Source organism: Pristis pectinata, chromosome 31, assembly GCF_009764475.1.
Source record: "Pristis pectinata isolate sPriPec2 chromosome 31, sPriPec2.1.pri, whole genome shotgun sequence".
Taxonomy (NCBI): domain Eukaryota; kingdom Metazoa; phylum Chordata; class Chondrichthyes; order Rhinopristiformes; family Pristidae; genus Pristis; species Pristis pectinata.
This window is the reverse complement of record NC_067435.1, coordinates 8877978-8896562: the sequence shown is the minus strand read 5'-3', so window position 1 is coordinate 8896562 and position 18585 is coordinate 8877978.

Below are 18585 nucleotides of genomic sequence, written 5' to 3'. Positions count from 1 at the left end.
CTAATTTTATCGCAAAGTTTGTTTTAGATCATTTGACAAAGAACTGGCATTTCACCTCACTGCAGGACCTGTTAAGACTATCAGGAGTAAGGGTAACAAAGAAGAGGATTGCTTGAAGCAATCACGTTTCATCAGCTACATGTCCAATCCCAAAATGTAATCATTCAACCTCCAGTGTCAAAATAAATCAGTCAAAGCACTGACTAATTCAGCAGATTTCAATGTTTGAAAGAAAATCTTTTGAACCTGCTCCATGCACTGTATTTTCCACCTATAGTAGAGTCATTCAGCTCAGAAATGTCCTTCAGCCCATTGTCTGTGACAACCATCAATCACCCATCGACACAGATCCTACGTTAATCCTATTTTATTCTCCCAACATTCCTTTCACCTTCCCCTGAACTCTATCAACTTACCTACACACGTGGAGAGCAGGGTGCAATTTATCATGGAAAATTAACCTACCAACCCACACATTTTTGGGATGTGTTTGCGCATTTGGGCGTAAAATCTGAGGGAACCTATGTGTCACAGGGAGGACGTGCAAACTCCATGCAGACAAGGCTGTTGGAGCTGTGAGGCAGCAGTTCTACTAGCTATGCCACTGGGCTGCAAGTAAGCACTTATTGACTAATTTCTTGGTGCATTAGTTGTGAAGGTAGTGAGAACCAGAATATTGGGTCTGATTGCAGTGAGGAAGAAGTCTGGTAATCAGGGCTTTCAAGCTACTGTATCTTCTAGGAGGCAGAAGAAAGAACAGGGAATGGTCAGGGTGGCAGACATCATTGACGATACCGTTAACCTTCCTGATGCAATGCACCGTGAAGATGGATTGGATGGAAGGAAGTGATGATCCTGTGACAGACTGGGCAGTGTTTACTGCTCTCTGCAGGTTTCGATAGTCCAGGATGCTGTCAGGATGCAACCTGTCAGGATACTTTCAACCCATCAGGATACTTTCGATCTGTAGAAGTTCGAGAGAATCCTAGTGGACAAGCCGAATTTTCCCAGACACCTAAGAAGGCACATACGCTGATGTGCTTTCCTGATCATCCAATCAATATGGAGAGACCAGGAGACGGTGCTGGTGAGATGGATGCCTGGGACCTTGAAGCTGTTGATCACCTCTACAGCGGCATTGCTTACTAAGTGGATGTGAACGAGCTCAAGGTAGCAATACTGAAATAGCTGGCAAGCTCACCTTGCCAAATCTTGTGAGGTCTTGAAAGTTCTGGTTTGTGTTTTCTTACCCCTGGAGGTGATTGCTGTGGCTACCTCCTGTCAGGTTTCTCCCCTGGAACTTCTAGCCACTCCTCTTCCCACCTCAGCACAGGGGACCTACACCTACCCCCCTCCACCCCGCCCCCTACTGTGGCCACAAGTGAGGTCAACTTGCATAAATCTGGGAGCACTTTCCTCTTCCATGAGATCTGTCCACCTAGTTAGACGTTAAGTATTGCTGCTGTTTGCGTACAGTGGGGCATGTGTCATAGATTTAGAGAGATACAGCACAGAAACAGGTCCTTCAGCCCACTGAGTCCATGCCAACCATTTACACTCTTCCTACATTAATCCCATATTCCCCCACTTTCCCAGCAATTCCCCCACCAAGATTCCACCACTCATTTACACTTTAGTGGTAAGTTACAGCAGCCAATAAACAAACAATGTGGGAGGAAACCAGAGCAGCAGGAGAAATCCCATGCCGTCACAGGGAGAACATGCAAACTCCACACAAACAACACCAGAGGTCAGGATCAAACCTGCATCACTTGCACTGCAAGGCAGAGACCCTCTGCACTAATGTGCTTCTAAAGAGTAAATCTCACTGGATCAGAGTACAGGAAACTGTCTAAATTGGGAGACAAGCTGTAAAAAATAGGCAAGTCCCTTTTACCCCTGTGTGCAAATGACTTCAACAATTTCTGAACAACAGATTTGTCTAATTTCACTTTTTTTTGGTGAGGCCTCTGATTCAGGTAAAATGTGGCATCCAGTTAGTGCATCAAAATGTTCTTAAATCCAATTTCTAACCTTGCATTTCAACTGAACCTTCTTTCCTGACTCCTCTTTGGGGCATTCATTTTGATATCTGGCTATCAAAACTGCACACAACTTTTCACACTAAACGTTACCCATGAATTCTGCATGGTTAATTTTCTGAATCTGTGTTCATGTTTAAAGGGTATGGTAGTGCAGTGATTATATTACTGGATTAGTAATACAAAGGCAAGAGTGATCTAGAACTACGAACTTAAATCTCAACAGAGCAAATGGGCAATTTTAATTCAGAGTTCTTTAAAGCATTGGTTCATCTGCAGATAGGTCATTTTCAATCATTGTAGTTTTGGAATTTTAGCAGACTACAGAAAAGATTTTGTAGAATAGTTTCAAGGATAAGATCTTGAGTAATGTGATTAACAGGATAGACCAAAGTTGCTCTTAACTCACAGAAGGTTCAGAGGAGATTTAATAGAGATAATCAAAAATATGGTGTGTCTTGATAGAATAAATAAAGAGAAATTCCTTCCATTGTAGCAGAGTGGTGCAGTTCCAAGGACCCAAGTTCAATGCTGATCTTTGGTGCTGTCTGTGTGGAGTTTGCATGTTCTCTCTGTGACTGCGTGGGTTTCCTCTGGGAGCTGAGGATTCCTACATCCCAAGATATGAGGGTTGGGAAGTTAACAGGTCATTTTAAATTGCCCCTGTTCTAGCTGGGTGGTAGAATTAATGGGAATCTGGGAAAAAGAGGTTTCAGGGAAAATTAGTGAGGTAATGAGAATGTTCTGTGAGCCAGTGTAGACTCGATGAGTGTTGAAGAAGGGCCCTGACCTGAAACAGTAACCACCTGCTTTTCTCCACGGATGCTGCCTGGCCTGCTGAGTTCCTCCAGCATCATCGTGTTTTTCTTCTAGACTCGATGGGTGAATGGCCACCTCCTATGTTATATGAAATTGTTGGAAGGGTGGAGATCTAGACCACATGGTTTTAAAGTGAATGCTAAAAGAACCAAATGTGATATGAGGAGGGATTTCACAAAGCTGTGAGTAAGCTGGATGTAACTGCCTGAGCAGCCAGGGTAACCAGATTCAGTTGTGGCTTTTTAAAAAGAATTGGAAAAATACTTGAACAATAAAAATGCAACTTTAACACTCCAGGAAAATAACCAAGTATTGGAATACATCAGAAAGTAGGGGCAAGACCAACTGGCTGAATGGTGCCACTCTACTCTGCAGTGATGTTAGTGAGTCCACAATAAAACTGGAATTAAAAACGTTAGGTGTCTGAAATGGTGAACGTGAACATACAGATTGCCATAAAATGCCATTTGTTTCAGATGTTAGAAGAACCATGCTGGTTCATATGTAAAGAGATTAAGGCTTGAATGCCCACAGTAACCTTCACCCTTTGCTTATCATGAATCTGTCTACCTCTGCCTTAAAAACATTCAAAACCTCTGCTTCCATTGCTTTTTTGAGGTAGAAAGTTCCAAAGACTCATGACCCTATGAAAGAAAAAAATTCACCTCATCTCTGTCTTAAGTGGGAGACCCCTTATTTTTAAACAATGACCCTTTGTTCTAGGCTGTACCACAAAAGGAAACATCTTCTTTATATTCACTCTATCAAAATCCCTCAGAATTTTATGCGCAAGCATCCAAATCATGGTCAGGTCAGACAGACTTAGAGGCATAGTATCATGGAGTAATACAGCACGGATACAGGCCCTTCGGCCCAACAAGTCCATGCTGACCACGGTGCCCAACCAGCTAGTGCCAATTTCCTGCATTCGGCCCATATCCATCTAACCCTCTAAGCCCCTCCATGTACCTATCCAATTGCTTCTTAAATGATACTATTGTACCTGCCTCAGCTACTTCCTCCGGCAGCTCGTTCCATACACTCACCACCCTCTGTGTGGAAAAGTTTCCCTTCAGGTCCCTTGTAAGTCTTTCTCCTCTCACCTTAAACCTGGTTTTGGACTCCCCTACCCTGGGGAAAAGTCTGTTACTATTCACCTTATCTCACAATGTGGATGGTAACAGTCTCTCATAATTTTAGACACTTCTATAAGGTCGACCCTCATTCTCCTATGTTCCAAGGGATAAAGACCTAGCCTGGCCAACCTCTCCCTATAACAGGTCCTCCAGTCCTTGCAACATCCTCTTTTCTGCACTCTTTCCAGTTTAACCACACCTTTCCTATAACAGGGTGACCAAAACTGTACACGGTACTCCAAGTGCGGCCTCACTTATACAACTGCAACATAATGTCCCAATCCTATACTCAATACCTTGACTGATGAACAATGACCTGACTTGACCTTGAAAACAATGAAAGGCATTGATCATGTGAATGCAGTCAGCAATTAAAATTGAGTTATAATTCAGGGAAAAGATAGAATTTAAAACCATGGGCTTAAGTATATTAAATGGCTTAACACACAGTATCTTGATAAGTAGGCTGTTCAATATAAAGAATTGAATTCTATTAACTGCTTTTGCAGAGACTTGAGAAATGTGTAAGGACAAGAATGCAAGGTTGTCAGTAAAAGCAAGACTGATGATCAGAAGGGTAATTACAGACTTAGATCATCTACAGTTATGGAACACTATGTACTGAACAGATCACCTATAAGTCAGAAATGTTTATTTTAATTAACTTCTTGAATGTGTGTGAAGCTGGCAAAGCACTAATGGTCCATTCCTAACTGACCTTGAGAAAATGGTACTGAGTGCTTTTTTGAACCACATCAGGGTTGAATAATGCCTATCCTGATAATGGCCCGGTCTCCTGGATTTGTTTGCTTTGTTTCTCTCAGGCTGAATATTCTAAGGAGCAACAAATAGTCTGCTGGAGGAAGTCAGTGGGTCGAGCAGCATCTGTGGGGGAAAAGCAATTGATATTCCGGGTCGAAACCCATGAGTTCTTCAAGCAGACTGTTTGTTGTTCCAGGTTTCAGCATCTGCAGTCTATTGTGTCTCTGAATATTCCATGGGTTGCTTCTGGCTCTACCTATGTCTTCCTCAAGGGTTTAGGTATGCTGCAGAGAGTTGTTAGTATTTAGTCTTCTAAAAGGTTCCATTAGGAGTTTCCAACCTCCACTTTCTTTGCCTCTTTAATCATTTATTACTTGCATACTCCTGAAATTTCAATGCGATCCACTTTGATCCAAGTCTGATCATAAAGGAAAAATGGAAGGAATTATGAAGCACCTTTCACATGGCTTACAACAAGCACTAAATCCGTCGACAACTTTTTTAGCTATACTATAGGGAAATTAGCAGCTAATGTGCACATAAGAAACCCTAATGTGGTAGAGTCATAGAGTTCATGGGCACTGAAAGTCCCTTGTTAGAGTCCCCTTTACACCAATCCTACACTAATCCCCTTTTTTTAATTCACTCCACTTACCCATCAACTCTTCCTAGATTATAAGAGTGAGGAAATCATGTTGCAGCTGTATAAATGCTTTGGTTAGGCCGCACTTAGAATATTGTGTGCAATTCTGGTCACCCCATTATAGGAAGTATGTGGATACTTTGGAGAGTGTGTAGAAGATGTTCACTATGATGTTGCCTGAATTAGAGAGCGTTAGCTATGAGGAGAGGTTGGACAAACTTGGATTGTTTTCTCTGGAGCGTCGGAGGCTGAGGGGAGACCTGACAGAAGTTTATAAAATTTGGGAGAGGCCCAGATCGAGTAGACAGTACATGCAAAGAAGAGTATGTTTTACATGACAAGACGGGGCCTGTAGAGTCAGGGAAGAGGGGGGAAAGGGCATTGGGTTGGAGGCTGTAGTAATCAGTAATCAGTTTGGTGGGAAGGGGTTGATTGGTGATACACATAGGGATGCGGCAGGCTGTGATCAGTGTGTGCGAGCCTTGAGTATTGAGGTCATCAGGACATTGGGCAGTCAGGCAATAAAGGCATCAATGATGAGTGGGGTGAGGTCTGGGACTTAGGTTGAAGGGGGTTCAGTAGGTGAGAACAGAAGGTAAGTCTAAGATTGATCCTTTTCCTGTCCAGTGCTACACAACTGTTTCCATGTGTGATAAATGGTAGCCACTCCCAGGATGATGTGGAATAAATGTATTTTCAAAAGTGTAACTTCAATAAAGTACTGTTCTTTATTTCAATGCTAAATATTCAAAACCTTATGCCAATAAGTTGAAAGTAAGAATAGAAAATATACAGTTCAATACAAAACATTGGACCAAGGGTACTACAAATGTTTGATAAGGTGGATGCTTAAAAGATCTTAGAGACACAAGAGACTACTGATGCTGGACTGTGGAGCAAAAAATGAACCTGGCAAGTCAGGCAGCTTCCATGGAGGGAAATGGACAAGTCCAGTCCAGGTGAAGGGTCTCAACACAAAACATCAAATGTCCCATTTCCCTCCACAGATGCTGCCTGACCTACAGAGTTCTTCCAGCAGCTCGTTTTTGTTTTGCTGAAAGTTTCTTTTCTCTTCTTGAAGAATCTAGAGCCTGGGAGTGCAGCCACAGTGTAAGAGATCAGCCGTTTAGGGCTGAGGTGATAAGAAAATTCTTCACTCAGATGATCGTGAATTCTGGAGCTCTGAATCTTTGGAATTCTCTACCCTGGAAGCTGTAGAGGTGCAGCCATGGAAATGTTTAAGGCTGAGATCGAAAGGGTTTTTGACACTAAGTAAAGTGAGGCATTGGTAATGAGATGGGGATTGGAGTTGAGGTCAAGAGTCACCATAATCTAGTCACGTACTCCAATGTTCTCAAAGTTGGTAATCCCGTTTGTGATAATGGACCAAAAGCCACCATTCTTTTGGAGGACATGTTAATCATTGTAAACTTGATGGGCTGAATGGCTTCTGTGCTGTGACTATCCTATGATTCTACAAATTCAGGTCCCAACTGCATGTGGGTGTGAAAAAATTCTGCAGCACTATTTTGAAAGAAGGTGTGAAGATTCCTACATTGTCCTGATTCAGCAGTCCCACTCCACTCCCTGAGGAAATAAAACCAGAAAATGGTAGTAACACTCAGCAAGTCAGGCAGCATCTGTGGAGAGAGAAACAGCATCAATCACCTGTGATGCAAAATCATTGACCTGAAACGTTAACTCTGTTTCTCTCTCCACAGATGTTGCCTGACCAGCATTTTCTGATTTTATTTCAGATTTTCAGCATCTGCCATTTTCTTTTTTGTTTGCTTTTCAACAATCTATGCTGGTCACCCCTTTGATTGCTGTTTTGTGGGCACGTACTGTGCCCTGAAGCAACAGTGACAGATGTCAGTTGTCAACACTTTGGGTGGGAAGGGTTTTGGGCGGGAAGGGTTTTGGAATGTCCCATCAAGCTACTATAACAACAGTCACAACAATTCCCTTCTTGTAACACATGCCAGATCAAACAGAGACAACAAGCTCTCTCTGTTACCTGTGACAATGAAGGACAGTCCAACAAATGGAATGTGCCATGATGATAAAATTGTAGGAGCAACATGCCAAACATTTGTGTTTTATTTTGTCACTGGCTCTTGAAAAATTTCCCACAAAGTTTAAACCTTCAACAGGAAATGCACATTTTTCTCTATTAAAATGCAACCTCAATAATATGGCACGATTTACTTCAGTGTCAAGTGATCAAATTTCTAGAGAAATAAATTGAAAGTAAGTATACAAATGTCTGCTCATAGCCCAGCTTATCTGATGTGAATCTACAGTCCATGCTTTTATTGCCAACATAAGTGGTCTCCTCACTGACCCGTCACTATTCATGTGTTCAGAACTCATCCAAAGCCCCACAGCCCTATCCCAACTTGCATTAGATCCCATTCACCTATCACCCCTGTGCTAGCTGATCCCCATTGACTCCTGGATTTGAAACCTTTATCCTGTGTTCAAAGTCTTTCATAATCTACTCCCCCAGTCCTAAATCCTGCCAGGCTCCTTTTGTGCATTCCCAGTTTCGATCACTTCATTACTGGCGACCATGTGTTTAGCTGCATGGGCCCCAAACCCTGACATTCCCTCCTTTATCCTTTCCATTTCCCCTCCTCTTAGGTTCTTCTTGAGAGGTACACGACTGACTAAGGTTTTAGTTAGCCGTACCAACATGTGTTGAACTTTACTTCTGATGGTTGGCATGGACATGGTGGGCCAAAGAGTGTGTTTCTGTGTGGTGTGACTCTAACGTTCCATCAATTCTCTTTTTGCCATTTACTTACACTAAACCAATTAGTCTACCAACACACAAGTAAACGACCTTTACACCGTCCTATTAAGAAGGCACAAAAGCAATATCTCATTCATTCGAAATTATGGGCATTGGTGGCAAAGTCAAGATTTCTTGCCCATCCTGAATTGCCCTTGCTAGGTCATTTCAGGAGGCAGTTAAAAGTCAACCACATTGCTGTGGATCTGGATTCACATCTGGGCCAGGCAAAAGATGGCAGGTTTTGTTCCCTGAAGGCTATTAGTGAACCCAATGGGTGTTTCAAACAACAATTCATTGGTTTCCCAATCACGATTTCTGATATTAGCTTCTCATTCTCAGTTTATCTAATCAATTCAATTTAATTTCCCCAATTGGGATTCAAATTCAATTTCCAAGTTATTAGGCCAGTAGCAACCATTATAAAATAAGATATCTTTATTAGTCACATATACATCGAAACACATAGTGAAATGCATCTTTTGCATAGGGTGTTCTGGGGGCAGCCCGCAAGTGCTGCCATGCTTCTGGCACCAACATAGCATGCCCACAACTTCCTATCCTGTACGTCTTTGGAATATGAGAGGAAACCGGAGCACCCGGAGGAAACCCATGCAGACACAGGGAGAACATAGAAACTCCTTACAGACAGTGGCTGGAATTGAACCCGGGTCACTGGAGCCGTAATAACATTATGCTAACCACTACAGTACCCAGCCTGCCTACTGTACAGGATCTAGACTGTTGGTGGTGCCACAGTTTTGTAGGACATAATCACAAAAGTCAGGATAATTGGTACCGGATCGTAGGAATATGGTGTATGGGAGGTTGGACAATGGGAGTATGAATAGAAAATATGAGCATGATTTACAGTGAATAAGGAGGATGTGGGATATAGTGGTGGTGCTACTAATAATCCAGGACCACAAGTGCAAATCCCACCCTGGTAACTGTGAAATAAGTTCAGTTAATAATGTGGAATTCGGGAGAAAAAAAAATCAACTTATAATGATAACTGCAAAATGTAACAAGTTGTTAAGAAAAGGTGCATCTGGTTCACAAATGTTCTCGGGGAGGAAATCTACTGTCATTACCTGGTCTGGCCTAAATGTGACTCCAGGCCCAAACCTGTGCGATTGATTGAAATGTCCTCTGAACTAGCTGAGGAAGTCATTCAGTTAGGGATGGGCAATAAATGCTGTCCTTGCCAGTAATGCTCAGACCTCAAAAAATGGATTGAAAAAGATAAATAAAGATTCTCTTGTACTCAATTAGACCTCGATGAGTTTGGCGAATATTGTTTGAAAATTAAAACCTGCAGATACTGGAAATCTGAAACAAAAATAGAAAATGCTGGAAACATTTCGCAAATTAAGAAGCACTTAACATCGCAGGCCTGGGACTCGTCTAGAGGGTGGGCTGGGGTGATGCTATAGTTCAGTCCAACAAATCTTGCAGATTATTAGAAAGGACATATTCTTGTCTATCTACAATGTGAAGCAAAATGGTTGCAAAAGATCCTCAAACTGTTGAAATTCCCTTTTCTAACCATACTCAGCCAACAAAAGACATGCCTCTTCATGTTATCCTTAAAATAGCTTTAATTTAAGCCCAAAATTCTTCTTTCAACACTGCCACAGCTGCTGCTTGGTGTTTCCCAAGCCCTTTGCAGAACCTGCTAGTTATTTCTTTCCAGATCACTGGATTAACTAGGGTAGATCCCCCTAGGGCTAATTGAACAGAATTAACAGAAAGCTTTGCATTTCTGTAACACCATTCAGGATCTGACAATAGTTGAAGCATTTAATAGGACAATGTAAAGGATGTTAACTTTTTATGTGCTGGTAGATTAATTGGTTTAGTGTTGGCAAATAGCAAAAAGGAGTCAATGGAAAGTTGGAGCCACACCACGCAGAAAGACCCCCGTCGGTATCCATCTATATTGATGAGCATTTGTGAGGACAATGGAATTCCATATTTCCTTATGATTCAGAAGGAAAGTGTTTTATCAATGCTGGCTCAAAGGACAATTGTAGTTCCCCACTTATTTCCTTATTCTCTCCACTTTCCTACCAACTCTCCCCAGATTATACCATTCACCTCGTCAGTAGAGGCAATTTATAGTGGGTAATTAACCTACCGACCTGCACGTCTTTGGGACATGGGACGCAGCAGAGGTTCAGGGTCAGCCATGATCCTTTTACACTCTGAAAGTCTGGCTCGTCTTCTCACTGTGCAAGGAGCAGCATTAGTGTCGCTGGTCTCCAGGGAAGCAGTGTGGATGTCAGAGTACATGTTGCTTTAATGTGTGTGCCTTAAAGCCTGCACTAACATTGGTGTGGTGGATTGATGTTAACAAAATGGATTGCTTTGATCTGTATAGTGTCGAGCTTCTCGATGTTCATTGGTGCTTTAGTCTCCCATTGACTGTGAAAGGCACAACCCTTTTCTTTCACAACACACAAAACGCTGGGTGATCTCAATGAGTCAAGCAGCATCTGTGGAGGGAAATGGACTGTTGATACTTCGGGTCAAGACTCTTAATCTGGACTCCCACCCAAAACATCGACTGTCCATTTCCCTCCACAGATGCTACCTGACCCGTTGAGTTTCTCCAGTGCTTTGTGTGTTGCTCTAGATTCCAGCATTTGCATTCTCTCTTGTGTCTCTGTCAACTCTTTTCTTTCCTTCAGTTATTTCTCTGATAATATCTCTTTGAATTTTAGGTATTTATTATGTTCATCACTGTCCCCCTAATAATCCAAACGTTACCTCCCTAACCTGTTCTGTCAGGTTGACACTTGCATTGTGTGTACACAAAAGATGACTGAACAAACAAGGACGAACATTGAGCAATCAACAGGATTGAAAGCACTCCTTTCAATAATACAACTACGAAGTTTTCACACAAGTATAATAGGAAATTTTTATTAGATTGAGAAGAACTTGGCTTCTGCAAGTCAGCAGATCATGTCAATTCATGCATCATCTACTTCTTGAAAGAACGACAGTGAGATGGAGTGTGTAAGTGGGTAATGTTTCATTTTATATAATTGCCCTGGGAGCTGGTAATTCCAACTTGAAATTTCTTCACTCAGGCATTGTGAATCTGTAGAATTCTTAACTCCAGGGTCCTTACTGCATTATATATTCATAGCTGAGGTTGGCGGTGTCTTGGGCATCAGAGGAATTGAGGGATGTGGTGATCGAGGGGCAAAATTGAGAAAGAACACTCGCCATGATCTCATTGAAAGATGGAGCACGCTTGAGCAGTAACATGGCCTACTCCTGCTCCTAATAAATATGTTCTTTAAACTTTTCATTGTTTTATTGAAGTGTAACTCATGATTAACCTTCTGCTAAGCAAGGACGTTCACATTTCTTACCATGGCAACGAAGGAGTCCAGGCCAATTTCTTGAAGAGCTATCAGTATTCCACTCTCAACCATTGGCTACTGATTCACATCATTGGTGGACATGGATCCATGTGGCTTGTAAAACATCTGCTATGTTTGCCTGAGAAATAATAACCAGTGTGTATCAAAGCAGTCCTTTGTGTGTGAGTTACTTGGAAAGGTTTCATACCAATACAATTTTTTTATTGACCCTTCTCTTGGCTTGGAGCCAGTTATGTTCCTGACTCATAATTTCTTATCTTTACACATCAGTGTCCCTAAGGAAACACTGTACAATCAGAAGTAATATTTAGAGTTAAACATTTCCAAGCTTTCACAACTACAGGTCAAAAAGAAGCCACAAAACTTGAGTATAATTTTTCACTGGAAAACTATTGACTCAGAGCTGGATGAACTCCAGATCATTGGGGAAACTAAGGAGATGATAGGAGTTACCAGGAGGCATTCACACCTAAGTTACAGGATGCAGGTAGCTTGGTGACCGTCAGGAGAGGGAAAGGGGATAGGCAGTTAATGCAAGGTACCTCTGTGGCTGTTCCCCTCAGTAACAAGTATATCACATTGGATACTGTTGGGGACGACAACCTACCAGAGGAAAGCCACAACGGCCTGGTCTCTGGTACTGAGTCTGGTTCTGTGGCTCAGAAGGGAAAGGGGGAGAGGAGGAGTGCGGTAGATGATAGGGGATTCATTGTTTGGAGGAACAGATAGGAGATTCTGTGGACAAGAACGAGACTCCCAGATGGTGTGTTGCCTCCCAGGTGCCAGGGCCAGAGACATCGCAGATCAAATCCACAGCATTCTTAAGGGGGAAGGTGAGCAACCAGAAGTCATGGTACACATTGCTACCAAAGGCATAGATAGGAAAAGGGATGAGGTCCTGAAGAAGGAATATAGGGAGTTAGGAATGAAGCTAAAAAGCAGGACCTCAAGGATAGTAATCTCTGGATTGCTGCCTGTGCCACGCACCAGTGAGGGTAAGAATAGGAAGATATGGCAGACGAATGCATGGCTGAAGATTTGGTGCAGGGGGTAGGGGTTCAGATTTATGGATCACTGGAATCTCTTCTGGGGAAGGTATGATTTGTACAAAGGGGACGGGTTACACCTGAACTCGAGAGGGACCAATGTCCTTGCGGGTAGGTTTGCTAGAGCTGTTGGGGAGGGTTTAAACTAGGTTGGCAGCGGGTTGAGAACCAGAGTGTTAGATCAGATAATGAAGAAGTTAGTATAAAGGAAGATGCAATGTGCAAAGAGACAATGAGGAAGGATTGGCAGCAGATAGGGCCAAAATGCAGTCAGTTGGATGAGTTGAAACGTGATTACTTTAACATGAGAAGTATTAAGAATAAAGGTGATGAACTTAGAGCGCGGATCAGTACATGGAATTACGATGTTGTGGCCATTACAGAGACTTAGCTATTGCAAGGGCAGGATTGGCTGCTTGATTTTCCAGGGTTTAGATGTTTCAAAAGGGATAAGGAGGGAGATAAAAGAGGGGGAGTGGCATTGCTCATCAGAAATAGTATCACAGCTGTAGAAAGGGAGGACGTCATGGGGCAATTATCTACTGAGTCATTGTGTGTGGAAGTCAGAAACAGGAAGGGAATGCTCACCCTATTGGGAGCATACTATAGGCCCCCCAATAGCCACCAGGGCACTGAGGAGAAGATAAGTAGGCAGATTTTGGAAAGGTGCAAAAATAACAGGGTTGTTGTCATAGGTAACTTCAACTTCCCTAATATTGATTGACACCTCCTCAGTGCAAAAGGTTTAGATGGGGCAGAATTTGTTAAGTGTGTCCAGGAAGGATTCCTGACACAGTATGTGGACAGGCCAACTAGAGGAGGCCATACTGGATCTAGTACTAGGCAATGAACTTGGTCAGGCGACAGGCTTCTCAGTGGGTGAGCATTTCAGAGATAGTGACCACAATTCTCTGACCTTTAGCATAGCCATGGACAAGGATAGGAACAGACGATGTGGGAAAATATTTAACTGGAGGAGGACTAACTACTATGGTATTAGGCAGGAACTTGGGAGTGTAAATTGGGAACAGATGCTCTCCGGGAAATGCACAGCAGAAATGTGGAGGCTGTTTAGGGAAACCTTGCATGGGGTTCTGGACAGGGTGGACCCAGTGAGACAGGGAAAGAATGGTAGGGTAATAGAACCATGGTTGACAAGGGAGGTGAAACATTTAGTCAAGAGGAAGAAGGAAGCATACTTAAGGTTTGGGAAGCAAGTATCAGGCAGGGCTCTCAAGAATTATAAGGTAGCCAGGAAGGAGCTTAAGAAGGGACTTAGGAGAGCTAGAAGGGGCATAAGAAGGCCTTGACGAGTAGGAACAAGGCATTCTACACATAGTGAAGAACAGGAGGATGACTAGGGTGAGGGTAGGACCGCTCAGGGATAAAGGGGGAAACGTGCCTGGAGGCGGAGGAGGTAGGGGAGGTCCTTAATGAATACTTTGCTTCAGTGTTCACTAGGGAGAGATATTTTGACAAATGTGAGGTCAGCGTAGAACAGGTTAACGTGCTGGAACATGTTGAGGTTAAGAAAGAGGTAGTGTTGGAAATTCTGAAAAATATTAGGATAGATAAGTCTCCAGGGACGGGCAAGATATACCCTTGGTTACTATGGGAAGTGAGGGAAGAGATTGCTGGGGTATTGATGATGATATTTGTGTCCCCCCGGCCACAGGAGTGGTACTAGAGGATTGGAGGATGACAAATGTTGTTCCGTTGTTCAAGAAAGGTAATAGGGATAATCCTGGGAATTATAGGCCAGTGAGTCTCACATCAGTGGTGGGCAAACTATTAGAGAGAATTCTTAAGGACAGGATTTATGAGCATTTGGAGAAGCATAGTCTTATTAGGGACAGTCAGCATGGCTTTGTGAAGGGCAGGTCATGCCTCATGAGCTTAACTGAGTTTTTTGAGGAGGTGACAAAACAAATTGACAAAAGTAGAGCGGTGAATGTGGTGTATATGGACTTTAGTAAGGTGTTTTGAAAAGGATCCCCATGGTAGGCTCATCAAGAAAGTCATGAGGTGTGGGATCCATGGAAACTTGGCTATGCAGCTTTGGAATTGGCTTGCCCACAGAAGGCAGAGGGTGGTAGTAGATGGAGCGTATTCTGCCTGGAGATCAGTGACTAGTAGTGTTCCACAGGAATCTATTCTGGGACCCCTGCTTTTTGTGATTTTTATAAATGACTTGGATGAGGAGGTGAAGGGAATGGGTTGGTAAGTTTGCAGATGACACGAAGGTTGGGGTGTTGTGGATAGTGTAAAGGGTTGTCGTAGGTTACAACGGGATATAGACAAGATGCAGAGTTGGGTGGAGAAGTGGAAGATGGAGTTCAATCCAGACAAGTATGAGGTGATAAACTTCGGAAGATCAAACTTGAAGGCGGAGTACAAGGTTAATGGCAGGATTCTTAGTAGTGTGGAGGAACAGAGGAATCCAAGTCCATAGATCCCTCAAAGTTGCCGCACAAGTTGATACAGTGATTAAGAAGGCGCATGGTGTGCTGCCTTCATTAGTTGGGAGACTGAATTCAAGAGCTGCGAGGTAATGTTATAGCTCTATAAAACCCTGGTTAATCACACTTAGAATATTGTGTTCAGTTCTGGTCACCTCATTACAGGAAGGATGTGGAAGCTTTAGAGAGGGTGCAGAGGAGATTGCTCAGGATGCTGCCTGGTTTAGAGAGCATGTCTTATGAGGAAAGGTTGAGCAAGTTAGGGTTTTTCTCTATGGAGCGATGCAGGATGACAGGTGAATTGATAGCGGTGTATAAGATTATGAGGAGCATAGATAGAATGGACAGCCAGCACCTTTTCCCCAGGGTGGCAATGGCCAATACCGGGGGACATCAGTTTAAGGTCAGAGGAAGAAAGTTTAGAGGGGATATCAGAGGTAGGATTTTTACACAGAGAGTGGTGGGTGCCAGGAGCGCACTGCCGGGGGTGTTGGTAGAGGCTGATAAAGCAGGAACATTTAAAAGTCTCTTAGATAGGTACATGGATGTAAGAAAAATGGAGGATTATGGGCTGTGTAGGAGGGAAGGGTCAGATTGATCATAGAGTAGGTTTATATAGGTCGGCACAACATCGTGGGCTGAAAGGCCAGTACTGTGCTGTACTGATCTATGTTCTATGTTCAAAGTTGTGATATACAATTACTCAAGGGTATGATCGCATCCTGGTTAATGGACCAGCAACCCAGGATTGAGTGGGTTTACATCGCCCCTGCAAGCTATAGAATATAAATTCTATTAATTAGTTAATTAAAAATCTTGAATGGAAAAGTTGTGTCAGTAATGGTGAAAACAGAATTCTTGGATTGTCATAAAAATTTAGCTGTCTCACTAATGCCCTTGAAACCCCTACTTAGCTGGTGTGTGTTATATGTGACTCCTGGTTATATGCGCCCCACTTTGGATTATTAGGGGGACAATGATGAGCGTAATACCCAAAATTGTAAGAGATATTATCAGAGCTACCATTGAAGGAAAGGAAAAGGTTGTACCTTTCACAGTCAATAGGTGATTGAAGCTTACTGTGCAAGGAGCACCACCAGTAACATTGGAATCCAGGCAAGCTGCAAGTATGTTGCACTTGTAACTATTGTCTGTAAATTGGCACTTGTTTCCTTTGTTGTTGGGGATTGCCAACAATGCTGGCCTTGACAGAATGTAAAAGCAATGTCTAGGGCAGAATTGCACCAGTGTTTATGGCCAACCCCAGCGTCCTCCCACTGATGGTTGGCTAACTCTAGAACACATTGGTTTAAAGGCATGAGTTCATGCAGTGTAGCAGTGCATCCTTATACTCAACAGAACATTTGTAAGATTACGCTTCTTCATCACAGAAAGGTTACAGCAAGGAAGGAGGATATTCGGCCCATTGAGACTGTGCTGGGTCTATCCAGGTGCATAATGGTTAATTCCTCTTCCCAAACCTCTGGAATTCTTTTTCCATTCAAGTGCTTCTCTAGATAATCTATGGGTTAAGGGGTGAAGACTGGCCAGGACACAGTGGTTAACTCCCTAACTCTTCTTTTAAGTGTTACCTTGGGTTCTTCTACCACCATTTGAGAGAGTTGATGGAGCCCCAGTTTAATACCTTTTCCTAAGTTGGTGCCTCTGATAATGCAGGACCCACTCAGTACCATACTGCGTGTCAACTTTGTGAATTTGTCTCAAGAAGCTTCTGGTGAGAGTGTCTGAAATGGTTGAATTATTGATTCGGAAGGATGCAAATTACCTTTGTCTTTTTGACAAGGTATTTAGCCACAGCTCCACGTCCAATCTCGGCGGCGCAGTTAGAGCTCCAGTGACCCAGGCTCAATCCTGACCTCCGGTACTGTCTGTGTGGAGCTTGCACTGCGTGTGTTTCCTCCAGGTGCTCTGGTTTCCTCCCACATCCCAAAGACATCCAGGTTGGTTGCTTAATTGGCTACTGTGCTCTGGTTGTGGAGGTGAATGGCAGAATCTGGGAGAAGTTGATGGGAATGTGGGGAGAGGGGACCAAAACGGATTACTGTGAATGGGTGCTTGATGGATTACAGAAACTTGGTGGGTGAAAGGACCTGTCTCCATGTGTGAATGTATGACTGATTGAAGAGCATAATTCCTGTTCTTCCTGGTCTTAGGTGGATATTCATTACTCAACCTGCTCCTTCTTCTCCCTCTGCCAGGTAACCCTGCTTCATCAACTTTCTGCCGAAGGAACGGGCCCCTATCTGACACAACAGGATTGTGCTAAACTTTGTTGATAGGTGGTTCAGCAAGATCTCAGCTATCTCTGTTTAACTTAGGAATCTTGGTAAGGCGCTGTGAGAACTATCACTTTTTCTTCAGATGGCACCATGGGATCTTTAACATCCAGAAGTGGAAGGTCTGAACCGGTCCTAATGCCTCATCCAAGATACTCCATCCTCAGCGATACAGTGGCACCTCAGTGTAGCTCTGAAGAAGACATCCAGATGAAGTCTTGAATTGAGGCTAGGTGAAAGACTTCCAACAGGGGCAAGATCCATTAAGCATTCTGAGGCACCACATTCAGCTTATTAATGCAATATGTCCCTTCAGGTACACTGAAGACCTTGTACTCAGGTTATTGGGGATGGTAGCAGAATGGTTAAGTTGTTAGACCAGCAGCCTGAACTCCCAATCATTGCTCCAGACACCTGAGTTCAAACTCTGCTGTGGTAACTGGGAAATATGACTTCAAGTAACTATTTAAATCTGGCATGACATGCAAAGCCAGTTGCAGCAAGTTGCAGCTGGTTTGGAAAGTCAAACCAGTGTGGGACTTATACTATGAATGGTAGGGCACTAGGGAGTGTAATAGAACAGAGGGACCTGGGAGCACAAGTGCATAGTTCATTGAAAGCAGAATCACAGGTAAGCAAGGTGGTGAAAAAAGGCGTTTGGCATGCTGGCCTTCAACAGTCAGGGCATGGAGTATAGGAGCTGGGAAATTATGTTGCAGTTGTACAAGTTTTGGTGAGGCTGCACTTGGAGTACTGTGTACAGTTCTGGTCACCCTGTACAGGAAAGACGTGGTTAAACTGGAAGGTGCAGAAAAGATTTACGAGGATTTTGCCAGGACTAGAGGGCCTGAGTTATAGGGAGAGGTTGGCCACGCTAGGTCCTTATTCCTTGGAAAGTAGGAGAATGAGGGTCAACCTTACAGGAATGTTTAAAATTATGAGAGGTATAGATAATGTGTACGGTAACAGTCTTTCCTAGGGTAGGGGAGTCCAAGACCAGGGGAAATAGATTTAGGGTGAGAGGGGAAGATTTAAAAGGGACCTGAGAGGCAACTTATTCATGCAGAGGGTGGTGAGTATATGGAACGAGCTGCCAGAGGAAGTGGTTGAGGCAGGTATCATTTAAGAAGCACTTGGACAGGTACATGGAGTGGAGGGGCCTGGAAGGATATGGGCCGAATGCAGGAAA